The sequence below is a fragment of the Hoplias malabaricus genome, chromosome 13 (genome assembly GCF_029633855.1).
Source record: "Hoplias malabaricus isolate fHopMal1 chromosome 13, fHopMal1.hap1, whole genome shotgun sequence".
Lineage (NCBI taxonomy): Eukaryota > Metazoa > Chordata > Actinopteri > Characiformes > Erythrinidae > Hoplias > Hoplias malabaricus.
The window spans coordinates 9311563-9329855 of record NC_089812.1 but is presented as its reverse complement, the minus strand read 5'-3'; the positions used below and the strand labels follow the sequence as shown (position 1 = coordinate 9329855).

Below are 18293 nucleotides of genomic sequence, written 5' to 3'. Positions count from 1 at the left end.
GAAGGCTTGGCCATATTCAGGATAAAGGAGCAGCATTTGATGAAAGGAATACCTTGCCTCTTAATCATGGGGTGGATCTAGTGCTTCCTTGAAGCTTTACATGAGATTTAAACTTTCCAATGGTTTTTCACACATCTCCTCGTCTAGATTCTCTAGAGTTTTTTGGCGTCAAGTTTGGAAATCGTTGGCCTTAAGGTTCTACGTTATGTGGAGGTTCTTTAAACCTTAACAGTGTTCTCCATCGATCGAAAATGATTGTCTGAACCACCATCCATTCTGTAGCACGGTGCTGGGAGCTATCTTGACCACCCTCAGCTTTGGTGTGTCCCTAGTTGGTTAAACGATGTTAATTCCCTCATACTTTTATCGTCGGACATAAACAACTAGTTGCCTAAAGAGCAATGTGAGTTTGACCGCAAACTGATATTACATTTACAATCGTTCCTGTGCCAAACAGTAGAGGGGAAAGAAGCAACACTTGACACGGATCTGGAGGTTGACTCCATGACCTTCCTCCTCCTCAGGTGTCTCTACCTGCCAGTCTCCTGAGAAAAGCTGACACGTGTTTTTGTGTGTATTAAGACCAGCCGCAGGGTTTAGGGCGGTTTAGGGTTTGCCGAGGCTGGGCGACTCTGGGGAGAGACAGATTGTCTCCTGCTGTCTAGCGGCTGCCAGCAACTTCAAAGACCTTGACGTGGACTCGCCTAGTCTTTGAACCTTACCGAGGCGTTCCTTCTCTCTCTCTCTCTTTCTCTTTCTCTGTCTCTCTCTCTCTCTGTTTCTCTCTCTCTTTCTCGGTCTCTCTCTCTGCCATCTGGGAGCAGGCTCTGGCAGGCCTGCCCTCGCCTGAGGCTGTTTTCTGATAGAGAGAAAGAAGAAGAAGAAAGAAGAGAGAAGATGGAGGACAACGTAGTGGGGTCAGTTAGTAATGAGGCCAATTTTGGGTAAAAGCCATCAATTGGTCCAACATCAGGTGAAGCAATTAATAATGCTGGTCACTGAGAAGTCATCAGAGCATGCTACGTGAGAGTCTGCGAGAATGTATTACGTAGTGATTACAGGAGGCCCCCTCAGATGAGTTTTTTGAGCATATCCTGGGTTTCAGTTCGGATTAATCAGAATTTCTTAAACATATATGTCCCAACTGTTCTGAAACTGGGGTTACAGGCTTTTTACAGTGTACATTTTTCAGAGTGGAACTCAGCCCCCACGGAGATGCAATGTCCTACTCTCAGAAAGTGAAAAGCGCTGACAAGCTTCAAATCCATCATTCAATGGCTCAGAGGCAAACTCCCAGCACTTGAACCCTTCATTCAAACTGTAAACCCCGTAGAGACACAGTGATGGGCAAGCATAAACCTGATACGACACATTCCTAAAAAAAAAGTAATATAGAAAAGCGAAGTGGCTGGTGCAGTGTAGTGGGTAACCGCCCCCATGCTTTGCAGAAGGCAGGTGTTCAGTTATCAGTTTCCTGCTCAGCTAAGTAAACTGAGTTTTGCTTCTGAGATTCCTTGGGCAAGACTCTAAATGCTATATTTGCCTACCACAGGAATATGATGAGAACTGCAGAACTGTAGAATTGTTAGTCACTCCAGATTAGAATTTGCCAAATGCTAATTTTCACACAGACAACCTGTGGGAAGTTTTTCAAACTGCAAACAAAGCAAAATTTATTAGCCAATAAATTAATACAATAATATCTGCCAAACAAATTAACTGTCTAATTTGCTTTGGTGACATATGATCATGACGGGAAAAATGAGAAGAAGACAACTGTGAGAAGATGACTCAACGCTGTGGATCAGAAAGAATGTGGCAATCTGTCAAGACGCCACTGAGAGACAAGGAAATGCATTGTTTTAACACTGAAACTGAACATATGATATGAGGTGTAACGTTATGAAATTTGACATTTGAAACTGGGATTCCCTGAACTGTGAGAAGCAGAATATGAAGCTATCTTCTAGGACTGAACTTCAAAGATGTGTAACAATATATTGTTGTTATGGTGTGGAACACTGAGGCCTGAACCAGCAGGCTTTCACCACCCAAGAGATGTATGCTTTTGGAATGTGCCATAAGAAGCATGCATTAAAGCGTCTGTAATTGTTATATCAGCGCTAAGGACAACAGAAACAAAGCAAATGCCAAAGAAAGCACCAGATAAACCAGACCTGCTGTTGGAATTCTCTCTGAGTATCTCTTTCAAAGGCACTTAAGCGGTGTACAATAGGCACAAAAAAGCCACTTAAGGGATTAGCAAGGATCTAGCTCAAGAGACATGCATTTTAACTATGAAAAACCACAACCGTTTGTGTTATGAAAACCTTAAGTTTGTGATTAATGCCACGCCGCAAAGTTGCAATGAAAATATTTTGATTTGGAAGAATGTAGACAGAACGTAGACTGCTTCCAATTCACTTTCACCTGCTGCAGACTGTAGACCCTTTACATCACATACAGTATGGTCTTGTTTATGATGTAGTTGTTTTGTTGAAATTACCATCTTTTCTCCTAAAGTTTCAGCGTCCTGTACGCTGTAGTTTAACCTTTCTTTAATATGCCCTTGTACATCTGGAATCTCCATTTGGAAACATTTACCACTTGAAAAGCCACAGTCCGATATCATGATGCATCCGCCACCATGCTTCACAGTTTGAAACACCTCTGATATTTCACATGTTAAACATGTTTTTGTTCTTGCGCATACATCAACCCGGTCTCACACTCACTCATGATATAGTCACATATACAGGGGACTGCAATTCGTGACATAGTCGCATATTTACGACATTTTATACAACAATATCACGATCATAAGTGTATGGGTAATTACCATAGAAACACTATGCAACAGTAACACAAAAACTCTTCCTCATTACAGGAGTCATTACTCATAACATAGAAAAAGGCATAATGCGAATTACAGATCATAGGTTCTTATTCCAACAAAGGCATAAACTATTTTATTATAATATTTCTCCAAAGCAATGTGTATTACTGGTGTCCTACTTTAGCTTTAACTCTAACGAGAACATTTCTTTCACTTAACGTTATTTTGACTAATTTTCAAAAGGTTAATACTGAAAAGGACATTTCTCTAAACATTATTTGCTTCGATATTTTAGCAAATAATGAATTAGTAATGTTATATTTTCCGTAAATAAAAATAAGACGGTGGTATTAATGGGTGGTAATGATGCCTTAATAATGAAGTGTTGTTGTGCTACTGTCGCATAACACGGCGCACGGATATGACGGTTTCTATGGTAATTACCCATTCACTTATGATCGTGATATTGTCGCATAAAATGTCAAAAATACGCGACTACGTCACGAGTTGCAGTCCCCTATATATGTGACAATATCACGAGTGAGTGTGAGACCGGGTTGCATAATAAATGCATGCTACATACCAAATGGATGCATTTAACATGTTAAGTATTAAAAAACTACCAAAATTTACCAGAACATCTTTTCGAAACAACAATAGAATACATTTCACCATGATTCAGAAAGTCACCCAGCGTGTTTGTGCCATTTGAAAGAAACTGAAAGAAGATGACCATGCATCCATGCCAGCTTCTGCCCTGCCCTCCTGTCTCTGCTCTGGCTCCTCTGTGGAGTCTGAGAGATACCAATCTCTGCTACGTGTTTACCTGTGGCACAACTTTGCTTCTAAGCTCTGGGGAGTGGGGAAGGGCAGATGGGAGCTGGTGGTCTTCTGGCGGTGCCCCTTCCTGTGGCTGTGGTTCATTACTCTCTCTAATCAGTACTCTGTGGGCGTCTAGGCTCTTCACAGGGGACCTGTGAGTGACCGCAGGCAGCAGGACACCCAGGCTCTCTGAGAATTGTGGGTGGGTGGGGGAGCTGGCAAACCAGTGACCCTGACTGAACTCTCTGAACCATCCTTCTTCTACTTATATATATATCTCAGTGGAAGGTTTCATAAGCTTTATTAGAGAGAGGTTTATTTTGAGAACAAAAGCAGCCTTTGAGGAATCCTTCCACAGTCCAAAAGGGTCAAATCCAAGTGAATACTGACACCACAAACGGCCAGTTAAAAGTCAGTACTGGAATCAGAATGGATCAAGTCAGAACTGACACTGGAGCCAAGAAACTGAGAAAATAGTGTCAGGTCTAGAATGGGTCAAGCCAGAGGTGGTGAAATCTGACTCAAAACTGGAACCAGAGTGGGTCAGGTCCTTCTGCATATGCAAGAATATTCTAGATGACCAGTACAGAGGGCAAAGATAATGTATATCTACTCAAACAGGTTTAAACATGACAAAAGAAAGCAAGTGACCAAAAATTCAGACACAAGGAAAACACACTTAAAAAAAAAAAAAAAAGGCAGGATTGGAATTTTTTCTCAGATCGTCAGGGTTTCACTGCAATTACAGCCAAGTGTTCCCAGATGTGTGATGGCGGAGGTTATCTTATCCTTGAGCTTTAAGCTTTCTCAGACTGCAATAACACAAAAACACGTACACACTGCCACATGGCGAGCTATGATTTATGGTGTCATCCAGTCGAATGGCTGAATCAATAAAACACAAATCTCAAGCTCCTCACTTGGTCTCTGATGTTTGGCCGTCGCTCAGGAACCGTGGTGTATTTCAGGTGCAGCTTTCGAAATCCTCGACTGGGACTTTCATAAACCCAACAATTTAGTCTTAATCCTGAAATTGACCTGAAAATGCAGCGGAGTAGACTGCTCTTTTTCTGGGGGATGGAGGGGAGAAAATTTGGTTTTTGAAAAGAAAACGTTGTGGGTCTGGATTTAGCTGTTTAACCCCAGGATGGTTCCCATTTCAGACACAATCGTCTTTTTCAGGAGGAACACTTAATATTTTAAAGGCAGGCACCGTCTCACAGAGCACCTTCAGAGGAATAGTTTATATCTTATTCAGAACTATTCATTCAGAGTAACACACAGCAGTTGTTTTTAGGCCCTAGTTGTCCCCAGGGGTCCCAAAATTGCAACGGAAGCGCAGCTACTAAGCCCTGGCCGTCCATTTCACAGATAGGAATCAGTGGGCAGGGAAGCGTAGAGCACAGAATCAAAAATGTTTGAGCCATGAAGTGCAAGCTTTGGTAAAACAGTGTTATCTGAGTTAGATTCCTCCACGTTGCTACACACAGCTACAGCTGGAGGTATGTGGCATGTAATGCTTCAGTTTTAAATTCGGTTGTTGTATGAGATTCTTAACAAAAACAAACTCTTCTGCTTTAAAGAAGGAAAAAAGAGTCTCAACTTTTATATACATTACTGAAATGTAATTAGTATTCATTCCAAGTCAAATTCAAATTAAGACACAAATCCACTGCTACACAACAAAGGCAACGAGAAGCATCAAAATTTCTGATGTTATTTTTTTCTTCACAATATTTCAAACACGTTCCAAAAAACAAACGTAAGCTACATTAACTGTGTGTGACAGACTTGTTCCAGAATATAACCTCAGATCTAACCATGATGCAGAAGAATCTGTTAGAATAGTGTTTGGAGTCTTGCCCAGGGGCACTTAGTACACTGTGATATTTTTCCCTGGGCAGGGAATTGAGCACCAACTCAAAAATCTTCACTTTCATATTGTTGTCTAGATTCCTCCTCGTTGCATTCAAACAGCTGAGGTATCTCTTCTCTCTTTTTACTAGAATGGAAAGAACCTTGTCACCAAGGCCTGGTGACAGGGAATGATTGGTGTGGAGGGGGTGATGCTGGTGGAGCATTTCAGACCCAGCAGGGGTTTTAATTAGAGCCGTAATTAAATTTTTTATTGCTCGTTCATGGCGCAGTGGAAAAGAATAATGTTTAAGACGCTTCAAAGCAGTGTCTAGCAAACACATCATGGGCGTCATGGCGTTTGATTTGTGTGTGGCTGTGGGCAAACGTTTTGGCACCACCTGCTCCAATGCTGAAGTGAGAATACACGGTCAGAACACATGCTCAAACATGGCATTCGTTTGCATTTGAGCAAAAAAATGAACAAATACACTGTAAACTATATATGCATTAATTTTGAAATGTTACTTCCTTAAAAATGTGAGGTGCTTGAACACTTAAAAATTAGCTGACAGCAGAATAGTCAACTTTAAATTTACTCAAAATCTTAAAGGATCATTAGGTGTCATCTTTACCTTAAAATTACAGCTTCAAAAATAATTGTGATTATCCACTGGCCTCTGCTAGAGAGAACAGAGCCTCGGTTACTGCAACTCCAGGCTCAGCACTGCAGAAACATCACTATGCACCTTCTGCAGGAGGGTAGGAGGCCATTTCACATCCCACCCCCCTCCATCTTGATTTAAGGACAGTGCTATAAAAGTGAAATACACTTTGCAACTTAGAGCAAAAATACCAATTCTTACCTAGTGTTCCTTTAAATCAATTGACGTTAGATTTAAACAGATATTGTGTAGAACAATATCATAACTGTATCTACCAAATTAACGTATCTGCACATAGAAAATGAACAAAGCAGGTCATTTGGAAGGGGGAACAGTGGGTGCCAAAGCCTTTGCACACGGCTGCATGGCGTCCAGTATTCATGCAACTCGGTGGGTGAGCTCTCCCGATAACACTAAGGTCATTTTCTGCTTTAATCACAGACTTCCAAAGCCCACGAGTCTGTAACTCTGAGAGCTGGAGTAAACTGGACAGCGTAATGAATAACCTTCGGATTGAGGGATTATAAAGCAGTCAAAGGTTCTACAAAAGCTGGAAGGGGAACACGAGCACAACATCCTAACTGCTTCTGAAAGGCCGTCATCAGAATAATGAAGATGGACTCGTAAAAATATTTGGTTCTGCTTTTATACCCATGACGGACAGCTTTCAAATAAGAGTGTGTTGGACAAACATGTGTGGGATAAGCATATACATAAATGTGTGTGTGTGTGTGTGTGCGTGGACCCCATACCCTTGCCCGGTCCACACATGGCTGCAATTGAGCCGAGAAGGTGGGCTGAGTTGAATGGCCATAATTACTAGGACACCTCCATACGATTCCTTAAATAGCCGCCTTGTTTGGACTAAAAATAAACTGTGGGCTAAGCTTGGGGATCGTGACCTCTGACCTCGCAAAAAAGACTTTGACCATGGCCTTCTGAATGGGAAAGGTCCAGCTTGGTGCTCACCTGCAAATAAACACACACACACACACACACACACACACACACACACACACACACAGAGAGACTCAGATTCAAGTCAAAGATTTGAAGCCCCCCAAAAATTCTACACTAAACTACACTCCTCAAAGTAAAGGTTCTATAAAGTGTTCTAGGTTTTGCTGGTGCTGTGAGTTATTCGGGTCCTTCAGTGGATAGTGTGGTGAAAAGGGGTAACATAATATTAAAACTCCACTCCAAAGTGCACTTATATGGTCAGCACTATTTATTTATACATATATATTACATTTATAAATCATGGATTATTAAATAAGGAACAGTCTTTAATATTTTGTAATATTTCTAATATGTTTTTATTTGATTTATATTAAAAGCACTTTAAAATGTTTCTTGTGCCCAGATGCATACACTCCCAACGACTGATCACACCCAACCAGCCACACACACACACACACACACACACACACTGGCATTGAGTTAATGGCTCGTAATTGCAGCCTGAGGCATTCACCTGCAGCAAAACTCTCACAGATGCGAGTGTAAGAAATAACACCACACAAGAAAAGATGAACCCCAGAGAAAATCCCGACAAACTATAGTTAAGTGAAAGTTAAAAGGAGATTTTTCTCAGATTAAATTTAAGATAATCCACTTGCACAAAGATGGGGGACATCAAAGGGAAAGAAGTGGAAAAATTGGAGTTCAAAAATGCTGAAAAGCTACAGAGAAAATGTAGTTCGAAAGGAGGCATGTAACCAACCTCTAATGCCAGAGGTGAGTTTTCTTTTTTAATTCCCAAAACTGTTGAATAGTATATTGATATTTTAAATGGTACACTGTGAGATTTAACACAATGCTGAACAAAACAACTGTCCTGATTGTGGCATTCTCAACAAATCTAAAATAGAACAATGACTTCTATCACGGAGAACGTGAATTTTTTTTTAGTTCGAGCAGATTTTTTTGTGTAAAGTATCACATTCTGACAATTTTCTCGCCCTTTTCTGTTTTCCATTCTGGAATAGCGCTCTCTTTGTTGGAGTCGACTCACTAATAGGCCTCAGCAGATGGGTAGAATGGAGTGAGCGTCCAGGAACAACATACTCACACACACACACATACAATTCGTTTCCTTGCTCCAACACCTGCGAATGTTCCGCAGGAAGTCTACCATCCCCAAACAACTGGCAACCTGTGAGACCTCTGACCCCACTACCACCATGCATTGGCTGGTCCAAGTGTGGTCAGACCACACTCATAAAGATAAATGGCCCCATCAGTGTGACGCTGACGCTGCCTACTTACGGGGGACTGGGGAGGGCTGTGCTTCAGAAACCAAGGCTAGACGGCTGGACAGTTTTCATTTCTCAAAATAAAGACTATTAGTTGCTATAACACTGTAAGATACACCAATGACTTCCACAAATATGACGTCAATATGACGTCATTTACCCTACATTCACCTACATCTGTTGCATGATTTAAAAAACGGAAGTCACCCCAATATTCTGTATTACCAGAAATGTGCACTGAAATGTACACACACATATATTGACTGACCGACTGACTTTGAATTTTGTTCAAACGGTTAGCGCAACTGCTAATTTTTGTCTAATTTTATTTCTGGTTTTAGCTCTAATATTGGCTCTATTGCTAATATTGGTGCTAGTTCTAGGTTAGCCGTAGTGCTACCTGTACCATTACCATCAGTCTTAGCTCTACTAGCATTACTGCTAGTTTTAGCGTTAGCTCTGTAACACTACATTAATCTGTATACTATCTGTTAACTCTAATGTTAGCTATTTCAGTGTTGCTGAGCTTTTCTAAAGCCTTACAAATTGCCCTTTGTGCTGCTGCATGTTTAGCTTTCTAAAAAATAAGCATAGAAGACATATGTGGTGTCCGGGGAGACGCTGAAAGGAATCAAAGGGCCTAATTTGTGGGTGAAACTTCACTTTTAGCTGACACTGTGAAACAGTTTGGTTTCTAAGGCTTAAGTTGAAAGCAGGAAGCGGCGTGTACCACACAAACCTAATGTGCCACAACAGTTAACCATTATTTGCGCTTGACCATGACAGATAAGTGTGTTCTAGTTTGCGAAATTTGCTGCAGCTGCTGTGCTGCTTCCCAACTGTGGTTGACCCATATTATAGGACAAATTATCATCGAGAATCTAAGCTCCAGAGCGAGTTCTTAGACTTTTTCCAGAGCAACAGCGTGTTTTCTTTATTTCAGAGTTAGAGTAATTTAAATATAATAGTTCACCAACGTACTGTACGAAAATGAACATACAGTATTAATTTATATTGGATAAAGACACATGATACTGACCCATGTCCACTTTGTTTGCTCAGTTGCCTGTTTCAATGGCCATTACGTATAAGATAGATATTCAGCATCAGGAAAATAAGAAAAGCTTCAGTCATATAATTCAATAAGGGATGTTAAGGCCTGGGTTCTGGGGTGTGGCAAGTTCAAGGGGTTTTAGATAACCCACCAGCCTCGTTTTTGATTATTAATTTGTGTCTGTTTGTTTTTCTCAGTTCTGGAGTGCAAATCTGGCTGTGGATTTGTTCAGATCTGAAGTGAGTGTGGAGCTTGATGTTCACCCCTCTGTCAAAGATTAAAGCTTTAAGTGCCATTTATCTGAGGAAGAAAATGTAGGTTTGACACCAGGCAGTTGTTGTGCGTCCTAACACACAGTAAGATCTAATGGGAATGTTGTTTTTTATATGTATGATTTACAACTTTCCTGACCTGTTTTATCCTCATCTTTTTGGCCTCTAACCTTTGACCTATTTTGATTAATGCTTCAGATCAAAAAGTAGATCAAAACCCCTAATGTGAAATATAGAGGCCTCTGGTTCTCTGTTATCAGACAGAGCTAATCGTGCTATGGGGCTACTCGAGAGGCAAGGGTCTACAAAAGCTCCATCGCTGCCCTCGGGACACGTCCACTCTAGCCACCAGAGAGTGTGTGACACGGCTTTGGCCCCGTGCCTTTCCCAGCATGCCCCTGGAGTGCTGTGATCTGGCTGATTGTTCCAGCATGTTAGCTAGCACTGCTCCCTTTGAGGCTTTGTGTCGATGTGTGCTTCAAATACTGAAGCAGAGCTTTGTTTATATCTCTTACATCAAACCTAGCCAAGGTTTCTCACTCGAATGTGTGATGGAATGTGATTAAAAAAATAATAATTCAACCTTGAATTTCGCTGGCAGACCAATATCAATGTATACATCCAGAGAAAGGTGAGGTGCTTAGTCAAATGCATACAGTAATAAAACACAGTGCTGTGTAAAAGTCACAGACTACCCATATATTAATTCCTTTACCAGGCCCTGGAATCCTTATGTGGAAGGTGTGGGAAAAGTGATGAAAAATACATCATTTGGACAGTGAGAATGGGAAAATGTGACCAACTTCTGCAACTGAACTTTTTGAATTTCCTAACACTCTGAGAAAAAGGCATATCATGTCCTCCACGAAATAGTCATTGGGATTTCTTGCATCATGGGAATCGCAGACTGTGGGCAGCTTTGGAGATTTGAAAAAACATCCATGATTTTTTTTCTATTTTTTGAATAAAGCTATAACCAGGTGCTGAAAGAAACAAAAAAAGTGCATATTGTCGCTGTCCAATTAAAAACCTCCATTTCTGTCAATGTTTAGTTTATTTTACTACATCATTTGAACACAGGAGAGGTCCTTCACACTGCGTAAATATTTCAGGAATGAACCAATAGAAATGAAATGAAATAAAATCTTTTTATATTCACTTCTGTTGAAAGTTAATAAGGTTTTTTTAACCGTTATATTATTTTATATTATATTATAGTTATATATTTTTGTAATTTTTTTTAGTTTATGTTTCTGCTTTTTGTCCTGACTCTGGAAAATGAGTAATTTGAAAATAAAGGCTGTTTAGAGTGGAAATGACATCAGTGAAAAGATAGTCTGACTTCATGCCCAGGACTCAGTACAATGCTGTCTTTTGTCAGTAAATGTGTTGATGTAATACGTTTTATCAATCTGGAAATTGCGTACAGATCTGAATGAAGAAAATTCAGTGCCTCGCTTTTTTTTTTTTTTTTTATAAAATGCAGATCAACAAGAATTGCAGTCTCCACACCCATCATTTACATCAGCTGCAGATGTGAATACAGATGCGAATAAAGCTGAGGTTGTTGTGTTTGCATCCTTTTACAGATACTCTCAGCTTTAGTCCACACTTTCCAAACCCTCAGTCGAGCCAAAACACGTCTGTCAGTGATTTGGGTTCCTTCAGGAGATCCGTGGTGACGGAGAGACCTCCACAGCTGCTTTGTGGCACATCTGTAAAATAAATAAATAAATAAATAACAAATAAAGCCCTCCAGCTGTTTCACCGTTGGCTTTCAATTGGTGAGAAAAATCTGTGTCCATTTAGATCTGGCAAATACACCCAGCTGCATCCCACTGGACAAAACAAAACACTTTTCTGCTTCTTCTTGTTCTCCAGCACTTGCTGAAATGTCGACTGAACCGGTGGTGTGCTCGGAGGTTTGAGCTTGTTTTTGATGTTAAAACAAGAACACACACTACTACTGAACAATTTCATTTACACTTTAGCTTTATTTGTTGAATAAATATCAACATTAAATGAACGTTATAGAACATAATGAACCTATAGCAGATGTAACATTGTAATTTTGTTATTTATTTATTTTTTTATTGTTGTTTTCTTTTTTGTAAGTGTTGGAGCATGGTGTTCCAGTGCTCCACTGCCCAGTCCTGGTGGACTTCATACTACTCTGTCCCACACTTGGCGTTGAGCATGATAACCTTAGTCTATGCTAAATATTGACTGTGACCAGAACCCTCTAATCCATAGTACCTTAATGTAGCAGCTTTAGAAGAAAATAAAAATCTATTATTATGTGAAATCAGTAATTAAAAGAAAAATGTAAAAAAAAAGTAAATAATTAAAATTAATTAATTAATAAACAAACAAACAAAAAAGGGGGACATACGGAAAATTTTGTGAATTAAACTCATCTTTAAATCATTTTCCAAATTAAATTCTTATGTCCATCAAAACAGGCGAGTAACAGTGTGCACTTTTCAAGCAAATAAAAGAATCTGCTGCCCCCTGGTGGCCATTTTCTTATCTATACTTTCAGCAGCTGTTATTTTGGATGGTCAAACATAATCATGTTTTGTTTTTGTTTTTTTTTAGTACTAATGAGCTCCATCCTGAGGTCACAAAAGATACAGAAAAACGGTGAGTTTAAAAACAACCACGCAGCACCAGAATGACCACAACTCTCCCCATCAGATAATCCCTTAGACACTGGAGAAACTCGGGTTTTGCTCGTGTCCTTCCTTCTACTGTGAATAAATCTCAACACTAAGGGTCTGAAAGCTGCCAGGAAGCTCTTACTGAGAAAAGGAAATAGACAAAACAGAAGAATGAAAGTATATATTTCAGATGTAGCCTGTAGTGTAATCTGTTGCAGGTGCATGTTGCAGTAATGACACCACTCATTCACTCCCAAGTTAGAGGAAGTGAGATGGAGTGATTGTTTGTGCCCTGGAGGGAGGAGTGTGTATCCTGTCTGTAGCTTTTCACTGCATTCAGTTTAATAACTTCCTGCCGTGTATACACCAGGAGCAGGTGGTAACTAGTTCCATCTACTCAATTACATACACTTAAATACAAATATGAGTTGTATATTAGTGTACCATTGCACACCATGATGCACACTTGTGTGGGTCTCTATGTCTTTGGGGTCCTTGGAGTTGTCCAAAAATTAGGGTGACCAGACGTCCTATTTTACCCGGACATGTCCTCTTTTTTAGACTTAAACAATGTCCGGGCGGAATTTCACAAACTTCCGGGATTTTGTTTTTCTAGAGCTTACATAGAACTTCGAGAAGTTTTGTTCACAAACTAGTCCCGCCCTCCCCTACTCCGATTGGTTCGCTTGAGTGAGAAGGGGGCGTGGTGAAGTAGCCTAAAACCTTATGATTGGACGGTCTGACTGTAGAGCTACCGTTATTGGTCGATAACCTTCACTGTAAACATTTAATTGGTCAGTCTGCACGTCAGTAGTCCTTGTTTACGTCAGGCAAAGCTCAGGTACCCACTCTCATCTCGAGCAGCTATGCCGAAACGTAAATGTAAGTTCTCGGATGAATTAAAAAACAGATTCCCATGTTTTGTGTAGCAAATAAAGGTGAGATGAGGGTAGGTACATGACCTAAAAGCACACATAGTTTCAGCCCCCCCGCGAAATGTGTCCTCTTTTTCACCTTCTTACATCTAATCACCCTACAAAAATAATTCCACCTGTTAGCTAGCTCTCCACCAATCACATAGCACTCTGAGTTGGAGGGTGAAGGTTAGCACTGTTTCATCTGAGTCATGTGAAGTCAGACAGCACAATGCCATATAACTGGGGCTCAACACACTTGTAGGAGAACATTAACAGCCAATTGTAGTATGTAAGGCCATGTTTACTCTTGGCATTATGATCCATCATGCATCTGGATGTTGTTTTGATCACATCACAGTGACTGGATGCTAATGCTAACACACAATAGAGTTTAATAATATAACAATGTCTAAGAAGACTCCTTCATTTATTAAACTCCAGTTATTTAACTGTAATGACACAGTGAACTATATCAGCTGTGGTTTAGCTGTGTACTGCTTCAGTTCAAATAAACACAAGTCTCCATTGGGTTTGTGTGCGCTCAATGTTAATGAATGACTTTAATATACTCTTTAACAGCAGTCTCTGAGAGTGGAATTGTGTGTCATTAATACTGAGAAGGTACTTACCCCCTCTGGACCATGCTGACACCATCAGATTAAATGTTGCTGGACAAACTTAAAAATGGTCCCATCAATTATAGTGCTGTGTGTCTTTTAAGTTGATATTAGTTTAAAGACATTAGTTGAGATGGCTCGTATAGGTCAAAAGTTTTCTCATTTGTTCAGAACATAAAATGAAATTAAATGTAAACCAGGCCTTAAAATGTCCAGAAATGTTTTAGACAGAAAAATACAGACATTAAAAATATTTTAAAATTATTTTCACATGCAAAGCTCTTTGTTGAATTGTAGCGCACTCGCTCACAGTCTACACACTCACTTACGTTTAGGAATTGCTCCACAGGGAGGTGCTATTCAGTGATATGCGCCATGTGCTGAAGTTTACATGTAGCTACATATATATTAACACAATGGTATTATAAAACATGATTATAATTCACTTGATGTGTTATACATTTGTGTTAGTTTTTATTTAAAAATGAGGATTATTATGTTTTATAATTATTTTTATTATGGTACAGCCTTAAATGTATAATATATAGCCTACCTTTAGTGTACAGAACATTATATTATTAGTCTATTGTTCATTGAGGGCAGGTAGTGTCGCAGTCACACAGCTCCAGGGGCCTGGAGGTTGTGGGTTCGATTCTCGCTCCGGGTGACTGTCTGTGAGGAGTGTGGTGTGTTCCCTCCGTGTCTGCGTGGGTTTCCTCCGGGTGACTGTCTGTGAGGAGTGTGGTGTGTTCTCCCTGTGTCTGCGTGGGTTTCCTCCAGGTGACTGTCTGTGAGGAGTGTGGTGTGTTCTCCCTGTGTCTGCGTGGGTTTCTTCTGGGTGACTGTCTGTGAGGAGTGTGGTGTGTTCTCTCTGTGTCTGCGTGGGTTTCCTCCGGGTGCTCCGGTTTCCTCCCACAGTCCAAAAACACACGTTGGTAGTTGGACTGGCGACTCAAAAGTGTCCGTAGGTGTGAGTGAATGTGTGTGAGTGTGTGTTGTGGACCTGAGTGGAACAGTATAGTTCAAAACGTACAAAACTGTGCAATTACACATCTTCATATGGAAAGAATATGGAAAGTTTTTGTTTAAACACAAGTCAGAGTGAATTTACAACCCACTGTATTTGGGGTTTTTTTTCGTACGTGTTTGTAGTTTTAATTCAAGCACAACTAAGTACATTAATAAAGACCCAAGATACGTACATTTTTTAATAATGTTATATTTGAATGTTTTATTTGTTTAAAATTGCCAGAATAAAGGTATTTAACAAAAAGCAACTAGGATATTAATTCTATATCAGCTTTAGTTTGAGAAATAGGAATGTTTAATATCTCTCAAACACATGAGGTTGCGTTGTGTGTGTGATTTCCTTGTTTTCTTGTTTGACGTTCTCTCCGAGAGCTCCAGTCTATGGCTGAGGCCGATTAATGTGTGTAACCTGGGTAAAGATGGGTGGAATAAAGAGATTTTTAACACGTTGCGGATCAGTCAATTTTCACACCATTAACCCTGTTCAGAAGTCAGTTGGCTAAGGAAGGTGTGTGTACCTGGCAGGGGCGTGTGACAGGTGGTGGGAAAACGCTCCATCTGTGCATCATCTTGGCCAGTTGAGAGAGGTGAAGATAATGATTGTGATGGTGATGATGAAGTGTTCAGTCATACTGCAGAGCTACGGTGATATCAGAAATGACCATGAAACAGTTCATCTTCCGGTACATTATTTTCCGAAAGGAAAGCTGTAGATAATAGTTTATCCCTCTTTGACTATACGAGTATAACTACTGTAGTACAGGATATGGCACATGGTTGGACAGCATTATGGAATAATTATATTGGAAGAGAATATGTAGAGATTATACCTAAGTATAAAACAATATAATAAATGCATTTTTCCTATGTTGTGATTATGGTAGGATGGTGCAGAAGGTAGTGTCGCAGTCACACAGCTCCAGGGACCTGCAGGTTGTGGCTCCGGGTGACTGTCTGTGAGGAGTTGGGGTGTTCTTCCTGTGTCCTCGTGGGTTTCCTCCGGGTGACTGTCTGTGAGGAGTATGGTGTGTTCTCCCTGTGTCTGCATGGGTTTCCTCCGGGTGACTGTCTGTGAGGAGTGTGGTGTGTTCTCCCTGTGTCTGCATGGGTTTCCTCCGGGTGACTGTCTGTGAGGAGTGTGGTGTGTTCTCCCTGTGTCTGCGTGGGTTTCCTCCGGGTGACTGTCTGTGGAGTGTGGTGTGTTCTCCCTGTGTCTGCGTGGGTTTCCTCCTTGTGCTCCGGTTTCTTCCCAAAAACACACGTTGGTAGGTGGATTGGCGACTCAAAAGTGTCCGTAGGTGTGAGTGTGTGAATGAATGTGTGAGTGTGTGTGTTGCCCTGTGAAGGACTGGCGCCCACTCCAGGGTGTATTCCCGCCTTACGCCCATTGATTCCAGGTAGGCTCTGTACCCACCGTGACCCTGAACTGGATAAGCGCTTACAGATAATGAATGAATTTACTGTATGTGCTTGTAGCCAAAGCTATGTATTACTTATGGCATGTTTAGGTTTGATGACATTGTATAAAATAAGTAACCAGCTGAGTTTCTGTGGGCTTTAAACAGCATCATTCCAGTGTCGGATTAAAGCAGAGAACAGAAAGTCTGGATCTTGTTGATGTATCCACATCACAGCAACACCCATGATAAGACTGATGATCAGGATATATATCTGTCTGATTGTTTATTTCAGCTGGTGGCTTTCAGCCTCGTTTATGTTCTGACATCAAATTCTCCCAGCAATGTTCTGCATCAAATGAGAAGCTGTCCACAGGAGTACCACTGCACTGCTTGTGTTACTGGTGAGCCAGCCCCCCACCAAGGAACTCCTCAAACTCACAAAGTCGAAAGGTGGGAACCTTTGGTGAGGGGAATATCCAACTTTGAGGAACAGGGCAGCTTTGACTCTAAAGGAACTCTACGTAATATTTTTACCTTCAAAATCACTGTGATGATTCATTGACCTGAAGTACAGAGAATAGAGCCTCTGTCATTGCTATCCTGGGCTCAGCATAGCAGAAACAGCACTATGTAACTTTTAGAGGAGGGCAGGAAATCACCCCTCCCCCTCCTCATTGATTTCAGTAAAGTGGTAAAAAAATGAACTACACTAGGATTTGCCCCAGGAGCAAAAAAAAAAAATCTTACCTTGTGTCACTTTAATTGTCCTTATATTTTGCTTGATATTGCAAACCAATGCTCTATCAGCCGACCTACTGTGGTTTATACTGTATATTGCCCGCATGTTCAGGTTCTGTGGTGTGTAAGGCATTCCCATGCTTAAGGGTAAGACTGCCCTGTTCCTCTAGGTTGAAGTTTATTAAATATTATGATAATATTAAACAAATCTTCATGTCCAAAAATAAAAATTAATTTGACTTTGATGAGCAGAAAGTGGAGTGGCTTTATAAATGAACACAGACCTGAGTAGCACTGCGCTTCTTAATCAGTCAGGCTTTAATAAAATCAGCTATTTACTCTGAAATGAATTGCCCACCTTTCTGCCCCCCATCCCCCAGAGTACATTCAGAGACAGAAGCACTTCTCTGAAAACATTTTGTTAATTTACACATAGCAGAGCCTCATAGTAAACAGAGTAACAGGCTGTTCTCCCTAATGGACGCCAACCAATTTGCAGTGCATAGCTTCACCAGTTAATAGCATTCCCCCATAACCCAGGGGCCAGTCGGCTTAAATATTTCACACTAGCCGTTCAGCATTCAACGAACGGTCAAGAACCAACGTGCACTGACCACTTTTATCATGCACAAGAGCTGTGTTAGACCATCAATATTATAAAAAGCTTTCAATCAACATCATTCAGCAACAAGGTGAGCAACCTTAATTAAAAACCATCTGCTGTCCCCTCAGCTGGTCAAGTGTAAAATTACGATAATTACAAACAGCACCACCAAATAAAAACAGAATATGAATATGAAATGGGGAAAAAAGACCACAGTACCACTGAATCTATTTGGGAGTCCTTGGATCACTGGAAGTAGATCATTCCACCAACGAATACCAATGGCTACAGATTTTCTTTGAAGAATTTAAAGCAAGGCCCTGGAAAAGAGAGGAAGATTCGAGTGGACCCACAAAATACAGAGAACTGTGATATTCTTAATTCTTCATGTAAAGCTCTTCACAGCCCCCTGTGTATTTGAGAAATCCTGTCTAGAACACGTCTCCCAGCTGAGGTGGGGTTACTGCAGATCATTTACTGCTCCATTGGTGACAAGTAGTTTTTTAGCTCTTCAAACCTGGAGGAGCTCTTTTTTTCACCAAATACGTTTTCTAAGACTCTATAGATCAC

At 40.6% G+C, this 18293-nt stretch overlaps 1 protein-coding gene across 2 annotated transcripts in view; it reads left to right on the top strand.

Moving 5' to 3' along the window:
- Positions 1 to 18293, top strand: part of tac4 (tachykinin precursor 4) — a 33929-nt gene that overhangs the window by 11680 nt on the left and 3956 nt on the right. Inside the window, exons 3-4 of one of the 2 annotated variants that reach the window (XM_066642037.1) lie at positions 12357 to 12401; positions 16674 to 16831. The exons of the other annotated variant lie outside the window; for it this stretch is intronic. The gene's annotated coding sequence lies outside the window, so the exon portion shown is untranslated. The remainder of the gene's footprint in view (positions 1 to 12356; positions 12402 to 16673; positions 16832 to 18293) is intronic. 2 annotated transcript variants of the gene reach the window in all.